At 33.4% G+C, this 14654-nt stretch overlaps 1 pseudogene; it reads right to left on the reverse strand.

Annotated features, from left to right (window-relative positions):
- Window positions 1-313: 313 nt before the first annotated feature.
- Window positions 314-3242, reverse strand: LOC107848373 (annotated as a pseudogene).
- Between the last annotated feature and the right edge of the window lie 11412 nt (window positions 3243-14654).

Below are 14654 nucleotides of genomic sequence, written 5' to 3' on the forward strand. Positions count from 1 at the left end.
ATGTAGTCCAATAATTGTGGGAGGAGGTTACCGATAATTTTGTGGTAGGAGATTTCGAAATATTGAGTGTGAGATTTGGGGCGACAATGGTGGAGCGATTTGCCGCTGTGGGAAAGAGGGTGATATGTGTAAGTATAATTATTAAAATCCGGAATTTTATTTAATTGCTTAAAATTTGTGGGATTTTATATATTAATGATCCTCATTTTGAGGGTTTGTGTAATTATAAATAATAATTACTTGTTGCTTTTTCCATTTTTGAAAACAATTATTTTCAAAGAACAAACCTCTCCCCCTTTCAAAAAGAATCAGATAAGAACACACAAGAATTTATCCGAACAATACTTGAGAAGTTATCTCTTATAACAAATCCAATCAATTAAACAACAAGAATTTATCTGAATAATACTTACGAAGTTATCTCTTATAACAAATCCAATCAATTAAACAACACTGATATGGGGAAATACTGCTCTTGGACTTCTAACAGAGTGCCTATCAGAAGACCAAATTATGTATCCCTGTGAATGTCCTGTAAGATTTGACACCTAACTGTTGTATTATATGATACCTTCTGATTCAACGCTATAATTTCAAGATCTTAGGATTCACAGTCACCTCAACGCCTTTGAGCCCAAATACTTTAACTGTGTAAGCTGAAATTGCTTCTCCAACATTAGTCACAGTCCTTGTATATGTTTGAGCACTTGATAGCTTAGGAATAGAAAATGATGGGTAGTTCAACTCTGATTGAGGTATGCTAGAAGTACAATGTACCTTTTTTTTCACAATGGCACTGACTTGATCATCTGTATAGTTCAAGCCACATAAGTATGGGATGTAATCTTCTGGCTGGATGTCATAAATGAGTCCTGGACCAGTTGCTCTTGATGGATTCACATGCCCTGACCCGAGTGTAAATAGATCAGCAGTTTCAAGTGTTTCGTCCTGAATTGGGTTGTTTCCAAGGTTGATGAAATCAGCTGTGGTCATGGTTGCGGATTTAATTGCAGCCGGAGACCAATCTGGATGTGCGCTCTTTAATAGTGCGGCAACTCCTGCAAGGTGAGGGCAAGACATTGACGTTCCAGAAAGGAAGTTAAACGTCGATGAAGTTGCTGTTGCAGATGTTATCGTAGCCCCTACAGGGGTTGGCCACGCTGCAAGGATATTCACTCCAGGGCCAATAATGTCCGGCTTTAGTATGCCCTGACTCTGCCTTAATGGTCCCCTGGAAGAAAAGTAAGCAACTGTTGGTGCGTGCTTGTCTCCAATTTTCGTTCCCCTGAATGAGATCGTGGCAACTGGTGTTGATGTTGATTTGATATAGTTTATGATCATTTGTCTATCGTTGTAACTAACATGTGTCGTGGGAACGACATAATATTTTGACAATGTTGTAGATCCACGAGACTTTTCATTCATTAGAATCATGCTAGCACCACCTTCATTTTTACCGCTTCTCCTTTATTGGATCTAGATATGTGACCGCTTGTATCACACAACACTATTTTACCCTGGACATCTATTGTGTCCAACCATTCACAATCACTACCATTTACGAGTGGTAACAATTTTCGTGAAAAATTCATTGGTTGAAAGGCTGATTCACCCTCATACTCTGCTCCGTTACCTAAAACTGCTACGGCGCTTATCTTTCTATCTGTTGTGCTAGCACCAACGGTTAGAATCCATGGGGCTCCGTTTGTTACACTTTCAACTGGTCCACTATTTCCAGCAGAGCAACTTAACAAAATCCCCTTCTCCATCGTGCTATACATGCCAATTGCTATATTATCATCATAAAAAGGCAAATTGTCATCTGATCCAAGTGAATAAGAAATCACATCCACACCATCTTCAATTGCAGCATCAAGACCAGCTAAGATATAAGATTCTAGACAAAAAAAATCACAGATTTTGTACATGGCCACATGAGCTCGGGGTGCTACACCTGCAGCACTGCCATTAGCATTACCGAAATAATTTGCACCATCCACAAAGTTCCCTGCGGCTGTTCTTGAAGTATGTGTTCCGTGTCCATTTTCATCCAACGGGGACGTATCCTTAATTCCAAAATTTCTTGTTACAATTAGTTGTAACATTGAATTCACATTTGCCTTTCCATTTAACAGGTGGATTAGGCATTTCATTGTCATTAAATGAAGGATGTTGAGGAGCTATTCCAGTATCTAATAAACCAATAATCACACCTTTACCTGAATTTGATTGCATTCCACAAGCCAAGATTCTGGTGCAAGCCAAGGAAACTTGGACTATGTGTGGTGTGCATCTGCAGTACCCTTTGGGGTCGCGCTGACACAAAACCATTTTTTTCCCATTTCTTTCACTTCATCCGATGACAATGTAGCAGCGAAACCGTTGAATACATGATGATAAGAAAATAAAATGCACGATGAGCTATTTGAATTTGTAGGCAAAAATGATTGATGCCAGAGATGTAAATCTTTTGAATTAGAGAAAACTTGATCAGGAAACTCAAGCTGTACTATGTAAGTTTCTAATTCATTTTTATTAGTGAAATGGTCACCAAATGCTTTTGATGAACGGACAGGAAAAAGCATAGAAAGGTTGAAATAAATTTTATATTCATGTTTTCTTTTTGGTGACTATCACATTTAGCAAGATGTGAATATGTAATAATGCAGTTCAATTAATACAAATTTATACTAGTATGATCACTCTTAATTTATAATTAATGTATACAGTTTTGAGTATATATATATAATCTTGATTAGGTCATATTTAGTTTATAATTTATTATGGCCAATAATTCAATTTCTGCGTAATTATCCGTATTAACTTAGTCAAATATAGATCTGTCAAGGTGGATCGGTTCAGTCGATTGGGGTTAGCCCATGGGGACTTTGGGATTTGATGGATCGGATGGGTTAGCCCACCATTTTGATGGGCCTTAAAAAAATACGCTCAACTCATCACTTCGTGGGATGCGACTGCGCGCTGGTCATTCCACTTTTAAAAAGATCTTTTACAATTTTTTAATTTAAATTCTAATTAAAAATGCTAACACAAATATTTACAAGATAATATTACATGTGTTACTACTTGCTAACCAAGTCTCAAATCCACTTACAAAATAATCCCATTAATATTTAATAAATTTGTCTTCAAGTAAAAATTTGTCGTTTGGATTGAATGTGAAATCACTGTCATGTTGTTGGGGAACAATAGTAAAATAATAATAACAATATTATTTAATTGTTAACAAAATAATAATATAACAATAATAATATCAGCAGTACAATAATAATATTATAATCAATATAATAACTAGAACAACAATATAATTACTTCTTAACAAATTAATAATACTGAATATTAAACAAATATTATAACGATATGATTTTAAGTAATATATTAATTATACTTGAGTAGTGCTAGGCACTGTTCTAAGAAACTATTTCAGCAGTGTGAAATGTTTCCCCAAGATTAAACAAACACTTCCCTGATTAATTAGAGGATATTCTGAGATTAAATAAAGGAATCAACAAAATTATTAATACAAATACCAATAAGTTAATTTAGAAAATGATATAACTAATAGAGCCCTTTTAATTAAACATATAAAAATAATAAAGAAGTGAAAGAGATGAGAAAAAGAGTAAGAAAACTGAAGGAAATATGGAAGTTTTGCTACTGCATTACAGCAAAGGACGTTGCCTATTTATAGTGATATAAAAGGCTCAAAAAGTTGTTGACAAGTGTCCATACACTTGTCTAGCTATCTCCATGCAAAATGACAAGTAGCAAGACAAGTGTCAAAAGAATGCATGCATGTTGCCAAGTTTCTTCTACTTTGTGATTTCTCCAAGTAACATATTTGGCTTCTAAAATACACATTAATGACATGAATTTTTTCATATATTTTAAATATAAATTATTTTGGAAATAACTATTTTTTTTCCTACAATCCCCACATTATTTCAAAATAATTTGTAGAAAAAAGCGTTTTAACTTGTTGGATTTACATGGACAAAATACAGTAGGTTTGATGTCTTCTGGATTATGAACCAAACTTAGACCAATAAAATTTAACTTACAGAATTATCGGTGAAATATAATATTTCTATGAACCGAATAATTCTTGTTGTAAGCCAGAGATTTTATCAAACACATTTTGATCGTAATCTTGTTGTTCAATGCGGTTTTGTGCTAGTAGACCATACGCGTGCCTGGTATTCATGAGAGCTCTAGAGACTAAAGCGAGAAGTCTCATAGGAACAACCTCATTCCACTTCTCTTATAGGTGAATTCATCAAGTGTACACTGCTTTAAATACATCATCCATAAGGACTATGAATTCACTAAGAAATTGTAACTCATCTCTCAATTTTAGTAGTTAGTGCGTAGAGTCAATATCAACTTGTTATTACCCATATGAACCTACTTTATGGGATCTCCAATCACATAAGTTGGGTTACCATCTTTATTGACAATCATATTGACCTTAACCCCATCTTTTTTTATGTTTGAAGAATTAATTTGCTTCCCACGGGTTTAGTCAGTGAATCAGTCGAATTTAATTTTGACTTCACATAATTAATGGAAATTATTCCATCTCTCAGCAATTGCTTAATAACATCATGCCTCAATTTCATATGTCTACTTTTACATTTGTAAGATTTATTCTTCGCAATAGCAATTGCGACTTGACAATCACAGTGTATATACACAGGAGGCACCAGATCATCCCCTTTTAAAAGGGATATTTGCTAAGAAATTTCTTAGCTATCCAACCTCAGTACCAGCTAACTCCAGAGCCACAAACTCTGATTCCATAGTTGATCTAGTAATGATCGTCTGCTTAGCTGATCTCCATGATACTACACCACCACCAAGGGTGAATACATAACCATTAGTGGATTTTGTCTCATCTGAATCAGAGATCCAATTTGCATCATAATACCCTTCTAAAGCAAAAGGAAATTCAATACAAGATACCATAATTCATGGTTCCTTTTAAATATTTCATTAATCTCATTAATGCAGACCAATGCTCATTATTGGGATTATGAGTATATCTACTCAGTCTACACACAACATAGGATATATTAGGCCTAGTAAAATTCATTAAATGCATTAGACTCCCAATAATTTGTGCATATTTAGACTGAGCTACTGGGCCACCATTATTCTTTTTCAAATATGCGTCATAAGGAGTGGCCACAGGAGTTACCTCCTAAACATTCAAATTTCTTAAAAAGTCTTTCCACATAATGTTGTTGTAAAAATATTATATCATCTTCACTCCTTATAAGTGTAATTCCCGATATCATGTTCACTTCACCCAAATTTTTCATATCAAAGTTAGTAGACAAAAATAATTTGGTATGTTCCACAATATTTAAACATGTATAAATATAAGTATATCATCAACATATAAGCAAATTATCACATAATTCTCATCTACCATTTTTATATAAATACATTTATCCACCTCAACAGAAGAAAAGTAGTATTTTATTAAGACTTGTCAAATTTTTCATGTCACTGTTTAAGAGCTTGTTTAAGGTCATAAAGAGATTTAATTAATTTACAAACTTTATTTTCTTGTTCAGAAATTACACATCCAAAGCAAATGTATCAGCCAAAGCAATTAATATTCAAATAGAAGGAATTCTTGTTACTGGTGCAAATGTATCAAAATAATCAATATTTTGCTTTTGAGAAAATCCTTTAGCTACTAACCGAGCTTTATATTTATCTATAGATCCATCCGAATTAAGTTTCTTTTTAAAAATTCATTTACAATCAATCGATTTTGCACCAGGAGGTAAGTCAGTTACAACCCATGTATTATTTTCATAATTGAATCAAGTTCATTTTTATTGCCTCTTTTCAAAATTTAGCATCAGAAGAAGATACAACTTCAAAATAATTTGATGGTTCATTATCAACAAGAAAAATCTGAAACTCATTTCCATAAAAAAATATTCTTTTCTAAGCCTTTTACTCCTTCTCAGTTCCGCAATATTAGAGGTAGATTCATTTCTCTTTCAACAGGTGCATGAGAGATTTTATCACACAGTGGAAAAATATGTTCAAAGAATTCAATATTTTTTGTCTCAATTATAGTATTACTATCAAGTACATCACTTTTCAATACAAGAAATCTATATGCAGCACTATGTTCAGCATATCCAATCAGCATGCAATCAATAGTTTTAGAACCTATTTTCCTCTTTTTAGGTTCAGGAAGAAGAACTTTAGCAAGGCAGCTCCACACTTTGAAATATTTTAAATCAGGTTTATGGCCCTTCCATAATTCATAAGGGGTTTTACTAGTTCTTTTATGTAGAATTCTATTTTGTAAATGACATGCAGATAAAATAACTTCACCCCACAAATTATCAGGTGTATTAGAGCTAATAAGCATAGGGTTCATGATTTCTTTTAATGTCCTATTTTTTCTCTTAGCTACACCATTAGACTCAGGAGAATAAGGCGGAGTTACTTCATAAATAATACCTTTTTTTTCACAAAAAGAATTTAAAGATACATATTCTCCACCTCTATAATGTCTAATTCTCTTATTTTTCTACCAAGTTGATTTTCAACTTCAGACTTATAAGACATAAAAGCATCAAATGTATCATCTTTATTTCTAAGCAAATACAACTTAGTATCTAGAGAAATCATCAATAAAAGTCACATAATATCTTTTTCCACCTTTAGTCATAGTTTCTTTTAAATCAGCCAAATCAGTGTGAATCAAAGGTAACAGTTCAGTTTCTCTATTAACTGAAAAACATGACTTTTTAATAATTTTAGTTTCAGCACATATTTCACATTTATTGAAATTACTTGAATCTAAACGAGATATTAAATCAAATGATTGCATATTCTTTATATATTTAATATTAATAGGTCCTAATCTAGCATGCCATAAAGAAATAGACTCAATCATATAAGTAGAAGCTGATACATTATCATTGATAATATTAAATACATAAAGTCCATGGTTACAATAGCCTTTTCCCACAAATACATTATTTTTTTTCAAAATAATCTTATTAGATTTAACAGACACTTTCATTCCAGCTTTATCCAGCAAAGCCATAGAAATCAGGTTTGCTCGTATTATAGGAACACGTAGCACATCCATGAGGGCTAAAGTTTTTCTCGAAGTGAGTTTTAGGAACACTTTACTCTTGCTCATGACTTTAGCAGTTCTTGAATCTCCAAGGTAGACCATTTCAGAGTCATTTCCTATTGATGTATAGAAGGCAAATGCTTCTCGATTAGCACAAATGTGTCGAGTAGACCCAGAGTATACCACCCATTTTTGTATATGTGCTACCATATTTACTTGAGAAATAACAGCTGCAATTATTCCATCTCCTTCAGCTAAATTAGCTTTGGGAGAATTTCTCATTTCTTTGTTATTTCTCATTCTGTGCCTACATTGAGTGGCATAATGACCGGGTTTTCCAAAGGTAAAATAAGTGCCTTTTCTTTTCTTAAAGTTGAGATTATTAGGCTTGTAACCTTGAGACTTATTACCATATCTTCTGTTATTGCTGTGTTGAACTTGTACTAAATTTGCTTTGAGCGCAGTCTGCTTAGCTTTGAACGACTCCTTTCTGTTGGTGTCTTCAATTAGAATATGAGTTGTAATTTCCTCAATAGTAAAGTTTGTCTGCTTATGTTTCAAGTTGTTTTTATAGTCATTCCATAATTCATGTAATTTTTCAATCAACACTCCAGCAACAAATTTCCCTGGTAACACGATGTCCTCAGCCTTCAAATCTTCTAACAATCTTTGATATTCATTTATTTGAATTTTCATTTCTTTCACATCACTCATTTTTTAATTGTAAAATTTTTCAACCATAAACTTTTCTTTGATAACATCTCCAGCCGTGTATCTCTTAATTAAAGCTTTCAAGATGACTTTTGCTTCTTTGCAATTGCAATACACATCAAATATTTCATTAGAAATTATTTGTAAAATAGTATGGCGACATACCTTATTGGCTTATTGTCATGACTCCAAAATTTGGCTATCAACATCTGCACCAGGTTGTGTTTGTGACAAAGTATATGCAACACCATAGACATCAAGTAGTGAAAATATTTGTTCTTGCCTTCTTTTAAAGTTTTCATTAGCAAATATTTCAATATTTTGAAATATCAGGAAACAGTTTTGCATATGGTAGAACAACCGGAACAGTAGTATTAGGAGTTGCATTGATAGTAGAAGTACCAGGAGTAGTATTATCTGTCATAGTTTCTTAGATTGTTGGGGAACAATGGTAAAATAATAATAATAATATTATTTAATTGTTAACAAAATGATAATATAACAATAATAATATCAGCAGTACAATAATAATGCATAATAATATAAATTCAATAATAATATTATAATCAATATAATTACTAGAACAACAATATAATTACTTCTTAACAAGTTAATAATACTGAATATAAACAAATATTATAACGATATGATTTTAAGTAATATATTAATTATATTTTAATCGTGCTAGGCACTATCCTAAGAAACAATTTTAGCAGTGTGAAATGTTTCCCCGGGATTAAACAAGCACTTCCCTGATTAATTAGAGGATATTCTAAGATAAAATAAGTCTTCCCTTATTAATCAAATGATAAAAGAAATTAATAAAATTATTAATATAAATACCAACAAGTTAGTTTAGAAAATTATATAACTAATAGATCTCTTTTAATTAAACATATAATAATAATAAAGAAGTGAAAAGGAGGAGAAAAGGAGCAAGAAGACTAAAGGAAATATGGAAGTTTTGTTACTGCATTATGGAAAAAATTGTTGCCTATTTATAGTGATATAAAAGGTTCAAAAAGTTGATAACTGTCCATACACTTTTCTAGCTATCTCCACAAAATGACAAGTAGCAAGACAAGTGTCAAAAGAAGGCATGCATGTTGCCAAGTTTCTTCTACTTTGCCATTTCTTCAAGTAACATATTTGGCTTCTAAAATACACATTATTGACATGGATTTTTTCAATAAATTTTAAATATAAATTATTTTTAAAATAAATATTTTTTCCCTACACATGTTACCTCTTGATAAACGATCTTGTTGGACATAGAGCATTTGCAGAACTGAATAAATTTTGACTTGATATGACTCGAACCAAATATAGATCCAAAAAAGACATATTAAACAATTCATGTGTAACAATATAACTAGCTAAATAGAAGTATTAACCTATTTTTTTTCCAACAAATCATAATAAAATACAAACAAAGATGGCAATATTTTATCCATTAAATGATAGTCTAAGTAAACTTAAAGTGTAACAATTATAGTTGTGATTTTTGGCTTTTGTTGTATTGTGATGATTTTGTCCTCCCCCTAGTTGCTCTATGCCATTGATGAGTTGTGAAGTTTGTTGTCACGGTTCTTAAAGCATTAGGGAGTGATTTGATTGAGTTTGAGCTTTTGTAAGGTCTTGAGTGTTTAGTTTGACCTTGATCAATATTTTGTGATCTGAGCGTCAGATGGTGATTCTACCAGTTCTATTAGATCTGGAAGGTCGATTTTAGATTAGTAGCATAGTTGGTTTCGATTTTGAGCCTTTATATTTAATTTTGAGATCTTAGACGAGAAACTAGTTAAAATAGCCTAAAACGAGTCCTGGTGATAACTTGTTAACGACCTCTTTTGCTAAATTTGATAGTTGCATTGAGTTTGGAACGTTGAAAATACCCTAGTAGAATTATTAGATTATTTTTATTGGCTATCGATCAAATTTTGAGGGTCTCTTCAGAGTCATTTTAGTCCCTTAACTTTCAGTTGTATTTGGTTTCTGGTGCAATCGCCTAAGCGACCTTTTGGTCACCTTAGCAATAGCACCTACAAAGACCTTCGGCCACCTTACCGATGGTTGACTGGTCTAGGCAACATCACCTAAGAAATGAATTCGTCGCTTTAGTGGGACCACCTTAGCGGATAATGAGTCGCCTAAGCGATTATCTAAATGGCAAATGACTACCGATAAGGTAGTAATCTGGCTGCTTAGGCGAGGTTTCTTAGATGATCATTTTACCGCCTAAGCGATGTTGCTGGATTAAAATATTTATTTTCTTTTATTTCATTCTTCCATTTTCAATCTGTGAGAGCTCGATTCTTGGCGATTTCAAAGAGAAATTTCATCAATCTTGCATGGGTAAATGCTAAATTTATATTTTCATCATTTTTCATTGATTATATCTTCAAAATAACTTTAAAACTATGAAAAAAGGTCATATATACCCCCAAACTATTGAAAATGGTACGTAAATACCATCCGTTATACTTTTGGGTCATTTGTAAATTTGGGTATGTATATACCCCCAAACTATTTAAAATTGTACACATATATTCTTCAGCTAGACAATGCACCACGTGTCCTCATCTTAAGGATTTCTCCTCTGATTTACCGATGAAATGATTTATGGCTGAAGTTGGAATCGAGTTTCACCCACGCCTGTTTCTTGGCAAACCTAAACCAATCCTTTGTCTCTAGAATTTTACTACCATGTACATCAATGTATTTGCTACTAATTGTGAACATTTTCTAGCTAAAATGGTCTTATGTGTTAGTGGGATTTTTTTTCTTTTGTCATAAGAGATTCAATCTGGTAAATGAAATTGAGGCATTTGCTCATGTCTACATTTTCCTGCTAAAATGGTCTTTTGGGTTAATGAAATTGTACTTTCTTTGCATAAAAGATTCAACTTGGTGTTGTATTTTCTATCAAAGGATTAAATTTAGTAGGTCGAGTGGTTTAGATAACATTTCTTTGTTTGCTTTCTAGTTTAGTTCAATATTCTGTACAAAAATGGCCCGAGGAAGAGATAAATTATCTAGGCAAGAAGAACCAATAATCATCTACAGTCTGTCAATTACCAGTGGTGGGATTGAGATCTTTGAGGATGAATCACCAAACAACTCTTCCAGAGCTCCCGCACACATAGGGAAAATGGTTATCACTTGTGATGGCATGGTGGTATTAGAAGAATTGGTTTTAGTTTGCCAAGAAATTATCTTGGGATGGATAGTCAATCATTCATGTAAAGAATGTTATGGGTTGGGAATTCATCGTGAGATTTGTATTTTGAGTTAGTTATTTTAAGTGTTGTCCATGTGGGGGCCTATATGAATATTATTATTGACTTGAGAGATGATATATTGTTGTATACCCAAGTAGGGGTTCGTATTGGTCGTGTTTGAGCATTGATTGCCTTCACTAATATTGTGATGCCTGAGTAAGGGCCTGACTTGATATATATTAGGCGTTGTACATGACTATTCACTATTGTGGTGCCATGCAATGGCTTATATCACGATTTACTGAAATTTGAGGATATTTGAGCTCATTATACTGTTATTGGATTGATTCATTTATAAAATATTGCTTTGATTATGAGCATGCATCCTCATTTCAACTATCTACATACATGAAATTGGAACTATAAAGAGATATTGATTTGAAAGAAAATGGAACCCTTTATGAAATCCTTGACAGATGAATATACTGACAAGGTTGATAGAGATGTGAGATTGTGAACGTATATGGGTTGTTAACCACCCCATGGTGTCCTATCCTTTAAGCTTCCACTCGAAAGGTCTATATAAAGTGATATTAAGATATTACATCATGTTCATTGCATCATTTATGTGTTTGATATCGTGCATGCAGCCTTCTTTATTTTATATACGAGAAAATAGTCTAAAACACCCCCAACCTTCACCCGAAATCTCAACTACACACTCGAACTTCACAGGGGTTCTATCATCCCCCTGAACATTTTAAAAATGAAATTATTCGCTCCCTAAATACTGAGATAGGAAAGAAGGTGGAGTTCATTCGCTTTGAGAGAGTGAGAATCCAAAAAAATACTAAAACTTATTTTTAATATTTATTTTCACACACACACACACACACACACACACACTTATATATATATATATATATATATATTTATACACACACATATATATATATATATATATATATATTATTAATTAATTATTAAAAATATTTATATTTTTTGTTTTCTATCTTCTTCACCAACATAACCCAATCTCACCTAGCAGCGGAGCAAGAATTTTTCACTAAAGGGGTTCATTAGTGAATATACAAACTAACCAAAGGGGATTCAACATCTACTATATATATATAAAAATTAATTTTATCTATGTATATATAGCATAATTTTCGGACAAAGGGGGTTCGGATGAACCCCCTACTTGAAAGGTAGATCCACCCCTGATGTAACACCCCGAGTTTGCATCCTGGATGCAATACGGTGCTTACGATCCTGAGGGACTACAAGCTAACCCATGAGCTGGTACCGGCTATGAGCACTAATAATAATACTATAAAAATACAGAATATAGGTTGAAATGCCATATGGTTCACAATCTGAATACTGATAAATAATAATATTTGATAAAATATTTGAATCTGAAATACTCTCTGAACTAGTCTAGTCTGAAAAGTCTCTAACTGAACTATTTGACTGTGGAGTTGATGGGACAAACTCCCAACTAACTCCAACTAAGCCAATACTGAAGCTACTGCAATATCGAAATAAAAGCATATCCTCGATAGATGAGGACTCACTATTGAATCTGATACTGCTGACTGAATCTGGATAAGCACGGTCAGGAACCTGAGCGTCTAAACCTATGATATGAGACATCATAGCGCAAAGAGAAAGTATGCGTTATCACATGGAATGTATTGGTATTCTAGATGAGGTAAGGCAGAATGTAAGGGTTCATATGCATGAACAGTAACTGACTGAACGATATAGAGTAACTGAATATGAGAGTACATGGATAATTGAAACTGTTGTAAATACTGAGTATGCGATACTGTGCATATATATGTATATGTACTATATCTGAGCTTTTACTCAGCTTGCATATATATCTATATATACTGTATCTGAGCTTTTACTGAAACTGAGTACTGATTTTTGATACTGAATAACCGATATCTCAGATTGCTGATTACTGAATTATCGATATTGAGTGAGTGTATTTGACAGTCCTAATTCTGTAGAATTGATCTGAGTTCTATACTGAAACAAAAACTGAAACTGTGAGAGGTAATCATCTAACCGACATGCCTCAAATCTAAGTTGATAGGGGTCTAACACGTGATCCCAGTTGGAAGGCTGTTAGTACCGTGTCACGTGTACTAACAATGGTTGTGGAGTCTATCCTAATCTAGCGGGTGACCCCTGAGATCAGTCCTAAACTAGCGGGTGATCCCTGAGAATGTCAGTCCTATCTAATGGGTGACATCTTATAAACTACGCTAGCTATGTAGTTCTGGAACTTAGAGATTACTTCTAGGGACCCAGTCCTAACTAACGGGTGAGCCCCCATCCCTAGGCTCTCTCTGAATCCTATTCCCAACTAAAAGACACTGATTATTAAACTAAACTTAGTGGAATTGAGTTTCACTGAGTTCTGTAACTGACGGTATACTACTGTTCATGACATGACTGAGTCTATTCTGTAACTACTGTAGCTCTAGGTAAATAGCTAGATTTTCGGGTATTAGATACCCCCAGGACTCGATAGCATGAAAAGTAAAGCATAGCATGATGTTAAAAAGCATAACAATGTTCATTTGTTCATAATTCATCCATAGAGACATTTTATCAAACATTTGCAGGGCAGAAGCTTGTACATGTACTAGCAATTCATGATTTCACCACTTAATTCACATGGACATTCTATCAAAAACTTAGGGAGCACAAGTTAAGGCATATAATCATGGACAACATATAACATTGTAATTACAACACCCAAACTTGCAAATTCAAGGGTCATAACATGGGAATTACATAATTTAATATACATGCTATTTCAATTTCATGAAACTTTCAATTTATCAAGGATTGAAACTCAAATAATGTCATGAACATGAATACAATCCAATTTAAGCATGTAAATCATAAATCTGATATCTTGTATGTTTAAAAAGGGTTCTTAGGCTTCATGGGTGAAAGAAACCCATGAATGAACACCTAACATACCTGAGAAGAAGAGTTTTTGAAGGTTCGTGGAGAAATTCCAAGAGCTTTGTTCTTGTTTCTTGAAAACTAGGATTTGCTAATTGAGAGAGAATATTTTTTTAATTTTGAGAGAAGTGAGTAAATAATGATATAGTAGGTTATTTAGGGGCTTAATTTCGTGTTTAGGATGATTAGGGGTTTTGGTAATTGACCAGACAACCCCTGAAATAAAAATCACGGAAACTAAAAATCATGATTTTGCATGCTGGCGCGGCATAGTGAAATCGCGCCAGCTCACTGGAAACTAGAAAACTGGAAACTGGAAGCTTGGCGCGATGCATTACAATCGCGATACCCCACTGTATGCGAATTTAACCCTTGGCACGCCACGCCATGATCGCGGAGTCACACTAAAAAGTGACGATAGAGAAACTATAAATTGGCGCGATGCGGTGGGATCGGAACGCGGTGAAGTACCAGGTGGTACACTGTTTTGAAAAAAAACAACTCTAACTGTTTGACCGGATATCGGATTTGGGCGAGTTTTATATCGTTGGAAAGCTGAATAAATTTCCTATGCCATGGAATGTCTTAAACTAAAA

This window comes from Capsicum annuum, chromosome 10 (assembly GCF_002878395.1).
Source record: "Capsicum annuum cultivar UCD-10X-F1 chromosome 10, UCD10Xv1.1, whole genome shotgun sequence".
In the NCBI taxonomy this organism is placed as follows: Eukaryota; Viridiplantae; Streptophyta; class Magnoliopsida; order Solanales; family Solanaceae; genus Capsicum; species Capsicum annuum.